Source organism: Ranitomeya variabilis, chromosome 4, assembly GCF_051348905.1.
Source record: "Ranitomeya variabilis isolate aRanVar5 chromosome 4, aRanVar5.hap1, whole genome shotgun sequence".
In the NCBI taxonomy this organism is placed as follows: domain Eukaryota; kingdom Metazoa; phylum Chordata; class Amphibia; order Anura; family Dendrobatidae; genus Ranitomeya; species Ranitomeya variabilis.
In genome coordinates this window covers 799808-813344 of record NC_135235.1, presented here as the reverse complement: position 1 = coordinate 813344, position 13537 = coordinate 799808, and the positions used below count along the sequence as shown (strand labels likewise).

Genomic DNA, 13537 nt, shown 5'->3' with positions numbered 1-13537 from the left:
ATCGCGGCGATTCCGCCACCATAGGATTGCATCGAAACGCTCACTTTACGTATGTGGCTATGCCCACCATGCGTAAAGTGAGCGCTTCATGTGCGGATGGTACCCAGGGTTTAGAGGAGAGGAGACTCTCCTCCAGGCCCTGGGATCCATATTCATGTAAAAAAAAAGAATTAAAATAAAAAATAGGGATATACTTACCTTCTGATGGCCCCCGGAGTCCTCCCGCCTCTCAGCGGTGCACGCGGCGGCTTCCGTTCCCAGGGATGCATTACACAAATCACCTGACATGACATCGCGGTCCTGTGGCATCACAAAGGTCCTTCGCACAAAGCATCCCTGGGAACTGTTGAGGAGATCGGGGGCCGTCGGAAGGTGAGAATAACTATATTTTTTTATTTTTTTTTAATTATTTTTAACATTATATCTTTTACTATTGATGCTGCATAGGCAAACATTCTGCAAGCTAAAAACGCTTGTGTTTTGCGGGAAAATGCATGTGAATTCCGCATGCGTATTCCTAGCAGCAGGGAGTTGCGGAAATGCTGTGTACATTTCCGCAGCATTTCTGCAATGTGGGCACATAGCCTCATACATCCCAGAACTGGACACAGTATCCAGATGAGGCCTGACCAAGGAGGAGTAGAGGGGATAATTACTTCACGTGATCTAGAATCTATGCTTCTCTTAGACATCCCAGAAATGGACACAATGTTCCAGATGAGGCCTGACCAAGGAGAAGTAGAGGGGATAATTACTTCACGTGATCTAGAATCTATGCTTCTCTTAGACATCCCAGAAATGGACACAATGTTCCAGATGAGTTCTGACCAAGGAGAAGTAGAGGGGATAATTACTTCACGTGATCTAGAATCTATGCTTCTCTTAGACATCCCAGAAATGGACACAATGTTCCAGATGAGGCCTGACCAAGGAGGAGTAGAGAGGATAACTACTTCACGTGATCTAGTATCTATGCTTCTCTTATACATCCCAGAAATGGACACAATGTTCCAGATGAGGCCTGACCAAGGAGAAGTAGAGGGGATAATTACTTCACGTGATCTAGAATCTATGCTTCTCTTAGACATCCCAGAAATGGACACAATGTTCCAGATGAGGCCTGACCAAGGAGGAGTAGAGGGGATAATTACTTCACGTGATCTAGAATCTATGCTTCTCTTAGACATCCCAGAAAGAGACACAATGTTCCAGATGAGGCCTGACCAAGGAGAAGTAGAGGGGATAATTACTTCACGTGATCTAGAATCTATGCTTCTCTTAGACATCCCAGAAATGGACACAATGTTCCAGATGAGGCCTGACCAAGGAGGAGTAGAGGGGATAATTACTTAACGTGATCTAGAATCTATGCTTCTCTTAGACATCCCAGAAATGGACACAATGTTCCAGATGAGGCCTGACCAAGGAGAAGTAGAAGGGATAATTACTTCACGTGATCTAGAATCTATGCTTCTCTTAGACATCCTAGAACTGGACACAATGTTCCAGATGAGGCCTGACCAAGGAGGAGTAGAGGGGATAATTACTTCACGTGATCTAGAATCTATGCTTCTCTTAGACATCCCAGAAATGGACACAATGTTCCAGATGAGGCCTGACCAAGGAGGAGTAGAGGGGATAATTACTTCACGTGATCTAGAATCTATGCTTCTCTTAGACATCCCAGAAATGGACACAATGTTCCAGATGAGGCCTGACCAAGGAGAAGTAGAAGGGATAATTAATCTTCACGTGATCTAGAATCTATGCTTCTCTTAGACATCCCAGAAATGGACACAATGTTCCAGATGAGGTTTGACCAAGGAGAAGTAGAGGGGATAATTACTTCACGTGATCTAGAATCTATGCTTCTCTTAGAAATCCAAGAAATGGACGCAATGTTCCAGATGAGGCCTGAACAAGGAGGAGTAGAGAGGATAACTACTTCACGTGATCTAGAATCTATGCTTCTCTTAGACATCCCAGAAATGGACACAATGTTCCAGATGAGGCCTGACCAAGGAGAAGTAGAGGGGATAATTACTTCACGTGATCTAGAATCTATGCTTCTCTTAGACATCCTAGAACTGGACACAATGTTCCAGATGAGGCCTGACCAAGGAGAAGTAGAAGGGATAATTACTTCACGTGATCTAGAATCTATGCTTCTCTTATACATCCCAGAAATGGACACAATGTTCCAGATGAGGCCTGACCAAGGAGAAGTAGAGGGGATAATTACTTCATGTGATCTAGAATCTATGCTTCTCTTAGAAATCCCAGAAATGGACGCAATGTTCCAGATGAGGCCTGACCAAGGAGGAGTAGAGGGGATAATTACTTCATGTGATCTAGACTCTATGCTTTTCTTATACATCCTAGAACTGGACATAGTATTCCGGATGAGACCTAGCTTGACACTAACTTCCCTTCTTTTGAGGTCCACACTGTCAGACTGTACCGGCCCCTCTCTCTGCGAGTGGCGGTTGTGTATTGCCCTCCGGGCTCCCCCTGTCAGTGTCTGGATCACTTTGCCACCTGGCTTCCAAACTTTCCATCCTGTGACATCTAGTGATGAGCGAATATACTCGTTACTCGAGATTTCCCCAGCACGCTCGGGTGACCTCCGAGTATTTTTTAGTGCTCGGAAATTTAGTTTTGTCTATCGCCTCTTATTGGGGGACACAGGAACCATGGGTGTATGCTGCTGCCACTAGGAGGCTAACACTATGCACAAAAAACGTTAGCTCCTCCTCTGCAGTGTACACCCCACCGACTGGCATTATGCAGTTTAGCTTAGTGTCAGTAGGAGGTGGACACGGGTCTTTCACTAGACTTAGTTTTTCTCACCTCAGCTGAATGATTTACATCTGTTAGCCTGCTTGATTACATGTGGGGATTCCCTAACAACCAGGCAACCCCCACATGTACTTATGCTGGCTCACAGATGTAAACCATTCAGCTGCAGCGATGAAATCTAAATATCCGAGCACTAAAAAATACTCAGAGGTCACCCGAGCGTGCTCGGGAAATCTCGAGTAACGAGTATATTCTCTCATCACTAGTGACATCCCCACTCTCATTTTAGTTAGTTAAAGGGAACCTATCACCCCGTTTTTTTCGGTATGAGATAAAAATACTGTTAAATAGGGCCTGAGCTGTGCATTACAATAGTGTAGTTTGTGGACCCCGATTCCCCACCTATGCTGCCGAAATACGTTACCAAAGTAGTCATTTTCGCCTGTCAATCAGGCTGGTCAGGTCGGATGGGCGTGGCTTCTTCCCCCAGATATTGCGTAGTTTTCCGTTGGTGGCGTAGTGGTGTGCGCATGTCCAAGGTCCCCAATCCTGCACGGGGGGGTGAAAATAGCAGCGATGTCCGTTATTCCATTGGTGGTCGGTGGGCGCGGCCATCTTCCTTTGGCCGCGCGTGCGCAGAAGCGGCGCTCTGCTGGCCGCGGCTTCAGGAAAATGGCCGCCGAGATCTCCATCTGCGCACGCGCGGCATCCCGCGGCCATTTTCCTGAAGCCGCGGCCAGCAGAGCGCCGCTTCTGCGCACGCGCGGCCAAAGGAAGATGGCCGCGCCCACCGACCACCAATGGAATAACGGACATCGCTGCTATTTTCACCCCCCCGTGCAGGATTGGGGACCTTGGACATGCGCACACCACTACGCCACCAACGGAAAACTACGCAATATCTGGGGGAAGAAGCCACGCCCATCCGACCTGACCAGCCTGATTGACAGGCGAAAATGACTACTTTGGTAACGTATTTCGGCAGCATAGGTGGGGAATCGGGGTCCACAAACTACACTATTGTAATGCACAGCTCAGGCCCTATTTAACAGTATTTTTATCTCATACCGAAAAAAACGGGGTGATAGGTTCCCTTTAAAGTCTTCCTTCAACCTTAATAATAACTATAAGTCCATCTAGCCCAACCCATAGCCTAACCTAACATGCCCTAACATGTTGATCCAGAGGAAGGCAAAAAAAAAACCATGTGGCAAAGAGTAAGCTCCACATTGGGGGAAAAAATTCCTTCCCGACTCCACATACGGCAATCAGACTAGTTCCCTGGATCAACGCCCTATCAAGGAATCTAGTGTATATACCCTGTAACATTATACTTTTCCAGAAAGGTATCCAGTCCCCTCTTAAATGTAAGTAATGAATCACTCATTACAGCATCATACGGCAGAGAGTTCCATAGTCTCACTGCTCTTACAGTAAAGAATCCGCGTCTGTTATTATGCTTAAACCTTCTTTCCTCCAGACGTAGAGGATGCCCCCTTGTCCCTGTCTCAGGTCTATGATTATAAAGATCATCAGAAAGGTCTTTGTACTGTCCCCTCATATATTTATACATTAACATAAGATCACCCCTTAGACTTCGTTTTTCCAAACTAAACAGCCCCAAGTGTAATAACCTATCTTGGTATTGCAGACCCCTCAGTCCTCTAATAACCTTGGTCGCTCTTCTCTGCACCCGCTCTAGTTCAGCTATGTCTTTCTTATACACCGGAGACCAGAACTGTGCACAGTATTCTAAGTGTGGTCGCACTAGTGACTTGTATAGAGGTAAAATTATGTTCTCCTCATGAGCATCTATGCCTCTTTTACTGCATCCCATTATTTTATTTGCCTTTGTAGCAGCTGCCTGACACTGGCCACTGAATATGAGTTTGTCATCCACCCATACACCCAGGTCTTTTTCATTGATGGTTTTGCCCAGAGTTTTAGAATTAAGCACATAGTTATACATCTTATTACTTCTACCCAAGTGCATGACCTTACATTTATCCCCATTAAAGCTCATTTGCCATTTATCAGCCCAAGCTTCTAGTTTACATAAATCATCCTGTATTAATTACCCTGCAGAGTCCCCTTATGGGACTTTAAGATCCCCATTGGTTTTCCCCTCTCCCCAGCTGCCTCCCACCTTTTATCTCAAACCGTCTCTCTCGGCCTTTCACAGGTACTAACTTTCCTATGCATGAAGATGGAAATACGCTGGACCTCGTCATCTCCTGGCTCTGTTCATTGTATGACTTTACTAACTCCTGTCTTCCAATCTCTGACAACAACCTTCTTTCTCTGTCAGTAACTGTCACCCCGCTCAGGACACCCTCACTTACCACACATATAGGAATATAGGTGCCATTAACACCCAGAAAGTTAAGAATTTGCAGTCATCATTGGCCCCAATCTCCTCCCTCTCATGTCCTGACTCTGAAGTGTTTCATTATAACGTTTCAGTGCAGAGTGCCCTGGATTAAGCTGCACCTTACATTTAGAACACCTTGACACAGACGGAGACAAGCCTAGGACCCACTGCAAACCCATTTTCTACAGCGGTGCTCCAGGTGTGCCTAACGTCTGTGGAGAAAATCCAATCTGCCCGAAGATTTCTTCCATTATAAGTTGATGCCTAAAACATACAACTGTGCCCTTCGCCTCTCCAAACAAACGTACTTGAACACCCTCATCACTGCAGTATTCAATAATCCTAAACGACAGTTTGACACTTTTCACTCTCTTCAATCCAAGAGTGCAGGTCCCGAACACTAACCTCAGTTCTGATGATCCGGCCAATTATTTCAAAGAAAAAATTGACCATATCCAACAGGAAATTTTCTCCCAATCCCCTAATATCCTACATTCTTCTTGCTCCTGCACTGCATCTCGCTCAATATGTCTTTGATCATCATGCAAGAAGTGACCAGGCTCCTTGCATCTTCTCGCCGAACTACCTCTACCAGTCGCCCTATTCCCTCACATCTTCTCCAGTCCCTTTCCCCGCCTGTCACAACTCTCCTAACTAAAATACTTAATCTGTCCCTCTCATCTGGTATCTTTCCCTCCTCATTTAAACATGCCACTATACATCCATTACTTAAAAAACCATCCCTCGACCAAAACTGTACTACTAACTATAGACCTGTCTCTAATCTTCCCTTCATCTCTAACCTCCTGCAACACTGGGTCCACTCCCACTATCTCTCAAGTCACTCTCTTCTCAACCTTTTACAATCCGGGTTTCCGCTCTTTACACTCTACTGAAACTGCCCTCACCAAAGTCTCTAATGACCTACTAACAGCTAAATCTAATGGTCACTACTCCATACTAATTCACCTGGATCTCTCTGCAGCATTCGACACTGTGGATCATCAGCTCCTCCTCACTATGCTCCGCTCCAAGGACACCGTTCTCTCCTGGTTCTCCTCCTATCTCTCTGACCGATCCTTTACTGTATCTTTTGCTTGCTCCTCTTCCTCTCCCCCTCCCCTTGCTGTCGGGGTTACACAGGGATCAGCCTAGCCCCCCTCCTTTTCTCCTTGTATACCACCCCCATTGGACAAACAACCAGTAGTTTTGATTTTCGGTACCATCTCTATGCTGATGACACCAATCATACACATCGTCTCCTTACATCACCGCTGCAGTCACTAACATCATGTCCTCTATCTGAAACTGAATCTGTCAAAAACGAAACTCCTCGTGTTTCCTCCCTCCACGAACCTACCTATTGCCATTTCCGTGTGTCTTTCTACCATTACTCCCCAGCACCATGCCCGCTGTCTTGGTGTCATCTTTGATTCAGAACTTTCCTTCACTCCCCCCACATCCGATCCCTCACCCGGTCATGTCATCTACACCTCAAAAACATCTCCAGAATACCTTTTCGTACCTTTGACTCAGCATAATCCCTTACTGTAGCTCTTATTCATTTTTGTCTGGACTATTGCAACTCTCTAGTGATTGGACTCCCTCTTACGAAAACCAATCCATCTGGAATTTATAGAATGATAGAATGTTAGAGTTGGGTCATCATGTCCAATGCTCAATGCAGGAGTCACTAAACCAATCCAGACAGATGTCCGTCCAGACTCTGGTTGAAAACTTTCATTGAAGTAGAACTCACCACCTCTCGTGGCAACCTGTTCCATTGATCACCCTTTCTGTCAAAATTTTTTTTCTAATATCTAATCTGTATGTTCTCCCTTTCAGAAAAATGCTTGAAAATAGACGTAGTTGATAGGGTTTGAACCTGTGCAGAGAGACTCCAATTGATTTCAAGTCCATTGCCTTAACCACTCAGCCACAACCACTCAAATGATTGAGCCCACAGTATCATATTCCTCGCCAACCACTACACCGACTCCTCTACCCTGTGCCAGTTATTGCACTTGTTACCCATCGACCGGATAGTTCATTATAAACTTAAAGCTCCACGGTTCAGCACCCTCCTACATCTCCTGCCTCGTCTCCGTCTACCACCCTACCCATACCCTCCATTCCTCTAATGATCGAAGACTAACATCCTTAATTATATGAACCTCCCACTCCTGTCTGCAGTGCTTCTCTTGTGCTTCGCCAAGTCTCTGGAATGCGCTACCGAGGACAATTCGATTAATTCCCAATACCCACAGTTGTAAGCGTGCCCTAAAACACATTTCTTTAGACTGGCCTACCGCCTCACTTATATGCTATCCTTGTTTTGCCCATACAATTTTTTTTTTCAAAATCATGACCCTCGTATCATCTGTTCTCACACCCTCCATGCACTTACTAGCCCCAGTTCACACTGGCCGGTGACCGCTTCATGCAGTGCTATGTGAATCCCCCATTATTATACTGATGGCTGGCCGTACACTATAAGCACTCTTCACCAATCACCTTTTGTGTCCCCCATTTCCTCATAGATTGTAGCTTGTATAATAATGTGTTTTTCTGATGTCTTCACATGTTGGAGGGGACAATGCAATGCTGCATATTTTATTATTACCTGATGACATTGCTAGTGCAGAATCAGAAAAGCACTGGTTTTTAGACACACCCTTAGGCTATGTTCAGATGTGGCATTTTTGCTGTGTTTTTTTTTTTTTTTCCCTGCGGAAAAGAATCTGCAAAAGCTGTGAGTTCAGAAATCGCCTGCACACACTTGTTTTTTTTTTCCTGACTGAATTAGAAATCTGCAGCATCAATTCTAACTTTATTAAACACTAGCTGAAGAGCCCGGCGTTGCCTGGGCATAGTAAATATCTGTGGTTAGTTATAGCACCTCACTTCTCTTATTTTCCCATCACGCCTCTCATTTTCCCCATCACATCTTTCATTTTCCCCCTCACATCTCTCATTTTCTCCCTCACACCTCTCATTTTCCCCCTCACTCCTCTTATTTTCCCCCTCACTCCTCTCATTCCCCCCTAACACTTGTCATTTCGACCTCACATCTGTCATTTTCCGATCACTCCACTATTTTCCCTCACTCTCATTTTGCACTCACACCTTTTCATTTTCACCTCACACCTCTCATTTTCACCTCAGTATATACACTTTTGTCATCTCCCTTATATATAGTATACACCTGTATGTCATCTCCTGTATATAGTATATACCTGTATGTCATCTCCCCTGTATATAGTATATACCTGCTGTGTGTCATGTCCCCTGTATATAGTATATACTTGTATGTCATCTCCTCCTATATATAGTATATACCTGTATATAATCTCCTCCTGTATATAGTATATACCTGTGTGTCATCTCCTCCTGTATATAGTATATACCTGTATGTCATCTCCTCCTATACATAGCATATACCTGTATGTCATCTCCTCCTGTATATACTATATACCTGTAGGTAATCTGCTCCTGTATATAGTATATACCTGTGTGTCATCTCCTCCTGTATATAGTATATACCTGTATGTCATCTCCTCCTGTATATACTATATACCTGTATGTCATCTCCTCCTATATATAGTATATACCTGTATGTCATCTCACCTACATATAGTATATATCTGTGTGTCATCTCCTCCTGTATATAGTATATACCTGTATGTCATCTCCTGTATATACTATATACCTGTAGGTAATCTGCTCCTGTATATAGTATATACCTGTGTCATCTCCTCCTGTATATAGTATATACCTGTATGTCATCTCCTCCTGTATGTAGTATGTACCTGTATGTCATCTCCTCCTCTATATAGTATATACCTGTGTGTTATCTCTCCTGTATATAGTATATATCTGTGTGTCATCTCCCCTGTAAATAGTATATACGTGTGTCATCTCCTCCTGTATATAGTATATATCTGTATGTCATCTCCTCCTGTATTAGACCTCGTTCACACGTTATTTGGTCAGTATTTTTACCTCAGCATTTGTAAGCTAAATTGGCAGCCTGATAAATCCCCAGCCAACAGTAAGCCCACCCCCTGGCAGTATATATTAGCTCACACATACATATAATAGACAGGTCATGTGACTGACAGCTGCCGGATTCCTACATTTGTTGCTCTTGTAGTTTGTCTGCTTATTAATCAGGTTTTTATTTTTGAAGGATAATACCAGACTTGTGTGTGTTTTAGGGCGAGTTTCGTGTGTCAAGTTGTGTGTGTTGAGTTGCGTGTGGCGACATGCATGTAACGACTTTTGTGAGATGAGTTTTGTGTGGCGACATGCGTGTAGCAACTTTTTGTGTGTCGAGTTGCATGTGACAGGTTAGTGTAGCAAATTGTGTGCAGCAAGTTTTGTGCATGGCGAGTTTTGCGCGTGGCGAGTTTTATGTGTGGTGCCTTTTGAGTATGTGGAAGTTTTGTGTGAGGCAACTTTTGCATGTGTTGCAACTTTTGTGCATGTGGCAATTTTTCCGCGTGTGCAAGTTTTGCGTGTGGCGAGTTTTCCATGAGGTGAGTTTTGCACGTGGAGAGTTTTGCGCGTGGCGAGTTTTGAGCGGCGACTTTTGTTTTTCGACTTTTATGTGGCGAGGTTGGTGTATGTGTGGTGAAATGTGCGCTGAGGGTGGTATATGTGTTCGAGCACGTGGTAGTGTGTGGCGCATTTTGTGTGTGTGTTCATATCCCCGTGGTGGTGTGGTGATTATCCCATGTCGGGGCCCCACCTTAGCAACTGTACAGTATATACTCTTTGGTGCCATCGCTGTCATTCTTTAAGTCCCCCTTGTTCACATCTGGCAGCTGTTAATTTGCCTCTAACACTTTTCCTTTCATTTTTTCCCCATTATGCAGATAGGGGCAAAATTGTTTGGTGAATTGGAACGCGCGGGGTTAAAATTTCACCTCACAACATAGCTTTGACGCTCTCGGGGTCCAGACGTGTGACTGTGCAAAATTTTGTGCCTGTAGCTGCGACGCCTCCAACACTTTTCCTTTCACTTTTTCCCCATTATGTAGATAGGGGCAAAATTGTTTGGTGAATTGGAAAGCGCGGGGTTAAAATTTCACCTCACAACATAGCCTATGACGCTCTCGGGGTCCAGATGTGTGACTGTGCAAAATTTTGTGGCTGTAGCTACGACGGTTCAGATGCCAATCCCGGACATACACACACATACACACATACACACATTCAGCTTTATATATTAGATATACTGTGGGCAAATCACCCATGTAATTTGCACCAAAAAAACATGGCAAATACCATAGCTGGTTTTTATATGCAGTGTTGAATGTTTGAATGTAGGAAAAAAACACTGCAAAAATGCCTTTGGGTTTGTGCACATATTTCATTAATCGCTATACTGATGCCTCTACCTTGTGCCAGTCATTACACTGGTTACCCATCCACTCCAGAATCCAGTACAAACTTATTACCCTCATCCACAAAGCGCTCCATGGCTCAGTACCACCCTACATCTCCTCCCTGGTCTCAGCCTACCACCCTACCCGTGCCCTTCACAGCTCAGCACCACCCTACATCTCCTCCCTGGTCTCAGCCTACCACCCTACCCGTGCCCTTCATGGCTCAGCACCACCCTACATCTCCTCCCTGGTCTCATCTACCACCTTACCCGTGCTCTCCATGGCTCAGCAGCACCCTACATCTCCTCCCTGGTCTCAGCCTACCACCCTACCCGTGCCCTTCACAGCTCAGCACCACCCTACATCTCCTCCCTGGTCTCAGCCTACCACCCTACCCGTGCCCTTCATGGCTCAGCACCACCCTACATCTCCTCCCTGGTCTCATCTACCACCCTACCTGTGCTCTCCGCTGCTCAGCACCACCCTACATCTCCTCCCTGGTCTCAGCCTACCACCCTACCTGTGCCCTCTATGGCTCAGTACCACGCTACATCTCCTCCCTGGTCTCAGCCTACCACCCTACCTGTGCCCTCCATGGCTCAGCACCACCCTACATCTCCTCCCTGGTCTCAGTCTACCACCTTACCCGTGCACTCCATGGTTCAGCACCATCCTACATCTCCTCCCTGGTCTCAGTCTACCACCTTACCCGTGCACTCCATGGCTCAGCACCATCCTACATCTCCTCCCTGGTCTCAGTCTACCACCTTACCCGTGCACTCCATAGCTCAGCACCACCCTACATCTCCTCCCTGGTCTCAGTATACCACCTTACCCGTGCACTCCATGGCTCAGTACCACCTACAACTTCTCCCTGGTCTCAGTCTACCACCCTTCCCGTGCTCTCCATGGTTCAGCGCCACCCTACATCTCCTCCCTGGTCTCAGTCTACCACCTTACCTGTGCCCTCCATGGCTCAACACCACCCTACATCTCCTCCCTTGTCTCAGTCTACCACCTTACCCATGCTCTCCATGGCTCAGCAGCACCCTACATCTCCTCCCTGGTCTCAGCCTACCACCCTACCCGTGCCCTTCACAGCTCAGCACCACCCTACATCTCCTCCCTGGTCTCAGCCTGACACCCTACCCGTGCCCTTCATGGCTCAGCACCACCCTACATCTCCTCCCTGGTCTCATCTACCACCCTACCTGTGCTCTCCACTGCTCAGCACCACCCTACATCTCCTCCCTGGTCTCAGCCTACCACCCTGCCCGGGCCCTCCATGGCTCAGTACCACGCTACATCTCCTCCCTGGTCTCAGTCTACCACCCTACCCGTGCCCTCCATGGCTCAGCACCACCCTACATCTCCTCCCTGGTCTCAGTCTACCACCCTACCTGTGCTCTCTATGGCTCAGCACCACCCTACATCTCCTCCCTGGTCTCAGCCTACCACACTACCCGTGCCCTCCACAGCTCAGCATCACCCTACATCTCCTCCCTGGTCTCAGCCTACCACCCTACCCGTGCCCTCCATGGCTCAGCACCACCCTACATCTCCTCTCTCGTCTCAGCCTACCACCCTACCTGTGCCCTCCATGGCTCAGCACCACCCTACATCTCCTCAATGGTCTCAGTCTACCACCTTACCCGTGCACTACATGGCTCAGCACCACCCTACATCTCCTCCCTGGTCTCAGTCTACCACCTTACCCGTGCGCTCCATGGCTCAGCACCACCTTACATCTCCTCCCTGGTCTCATCTACCACCCTACCTGTGCTCTCCACTGCTCAGCACCACCCTACATCTCCTCCCTGGTCTCAGCCTACCACCCTACCCGTGCCCTCCATGGCTCAGCACCACCCTACATCTCCTCCCTGGTCTCATCTACCACCCTACCTGTGCTCTCCACGGCTCAGTACCACGCTACATCTCCTCCCTTGTCTCAGTCTACCACCCTACCTGTGCTCTCCACGGCTCAGCACCATCCTATATCTCCTCCCTGGTCTCAGCCTACCACCCTACCCGTGCCTTCCATGGCTCAGTACCACGCTACATCTCCTCCCTGGTCTCAGTCTACCACCCTACCTGTGCTCTCCATGGCTCAGCACCACCCTACATCTCCTCCCTGGTCTCAGCCTTCCCCCCTACCCGTGCCCTCCACGGCTCAGCACCACCCTACATCTCCTCCCTGGTCTCAGCCTACCACGCTACCTGTGCCCTCCATGGCTCAGCACCACCCTACATCTCCTCTCTGGTCTCATCTACCACCCTACCCGTGCCCTCCATGGCTCAGCACCACCCTACATCTCCTCCCTGGTCTCAGCCTACCACCCTACCTGTGCCCTCCATGGCTCAGTACCACGCTACATCTCCTCCCTGGTCTCAGTCTACCACCCTACCTGTGCTCTCCATGACTCAGCACCACCCTACATCTCCTCCCTGGTCTCAGCCTACCACCCTACCCGTGCCCTCCACGGCTCAGCACCACCCTACATCTCCTCCCTGGTCTCAGCCTACCACCCTACCCGTGCCCTCCATGGCTCAACACCACCCTACATCTCCTCCCTGGTCTCAGCCTACCACCCTACCCGTGCCCTCCATGGCTCAGTACCACGCTACATCTCCTCCCTGGTCTCAGTCTACCACCTTACCCGTGCACTCCATGGCTCAGCACCACCCTACATCTCCCTGGTCTCAGTCTACCACCTTACCCGTGCACTCCATGGCTCAGCACCACCCTACATCTCCTCCCTGGTCTCAGCCTACCACCCTACTCGTGCCCTACATCTCCTCCCTGGTCTCATCTACCACCCTACCTGTGCTCTCCATGGCTCAGCACCACCCTACATCTCCCTAATCTCAGCCTACCACCCTACCCGTGCCCTCCATGGCTCAGTACCACGCTACATCTCCTCCCTGGTCTCAGTCTACCACCCTACCTGTGCTCTCCATGGCTCAGCACCACCCTACA

The 13537-nt window shown here is 47.6% G+C and overlaps 1 protein-coding gene and 1 non-coding gene across 4 annotated transcripts in view; one reads left to right on the top strand and one right to left on the bottom strand.

The window, feature by feature from the left end:
- INPP5F (inositol polyphosphate-5-phosphatase F) overlaps positions 1–13537 on the top strand; it is a 227765-nt gene that overhangs the window by 202471 nt on the left and 11757 nt on the right. The gene's annotated exons all lie outside the window — the stretch shown is intronic.
- TRNAS-UGA (transfer RNA serine (anticodon UGA)) lies at positions 7035–7116 on the bottom strand. The gene has a single exon. It is a non-coding gene; the product is annotated as a tRNA-Ser (tRNA).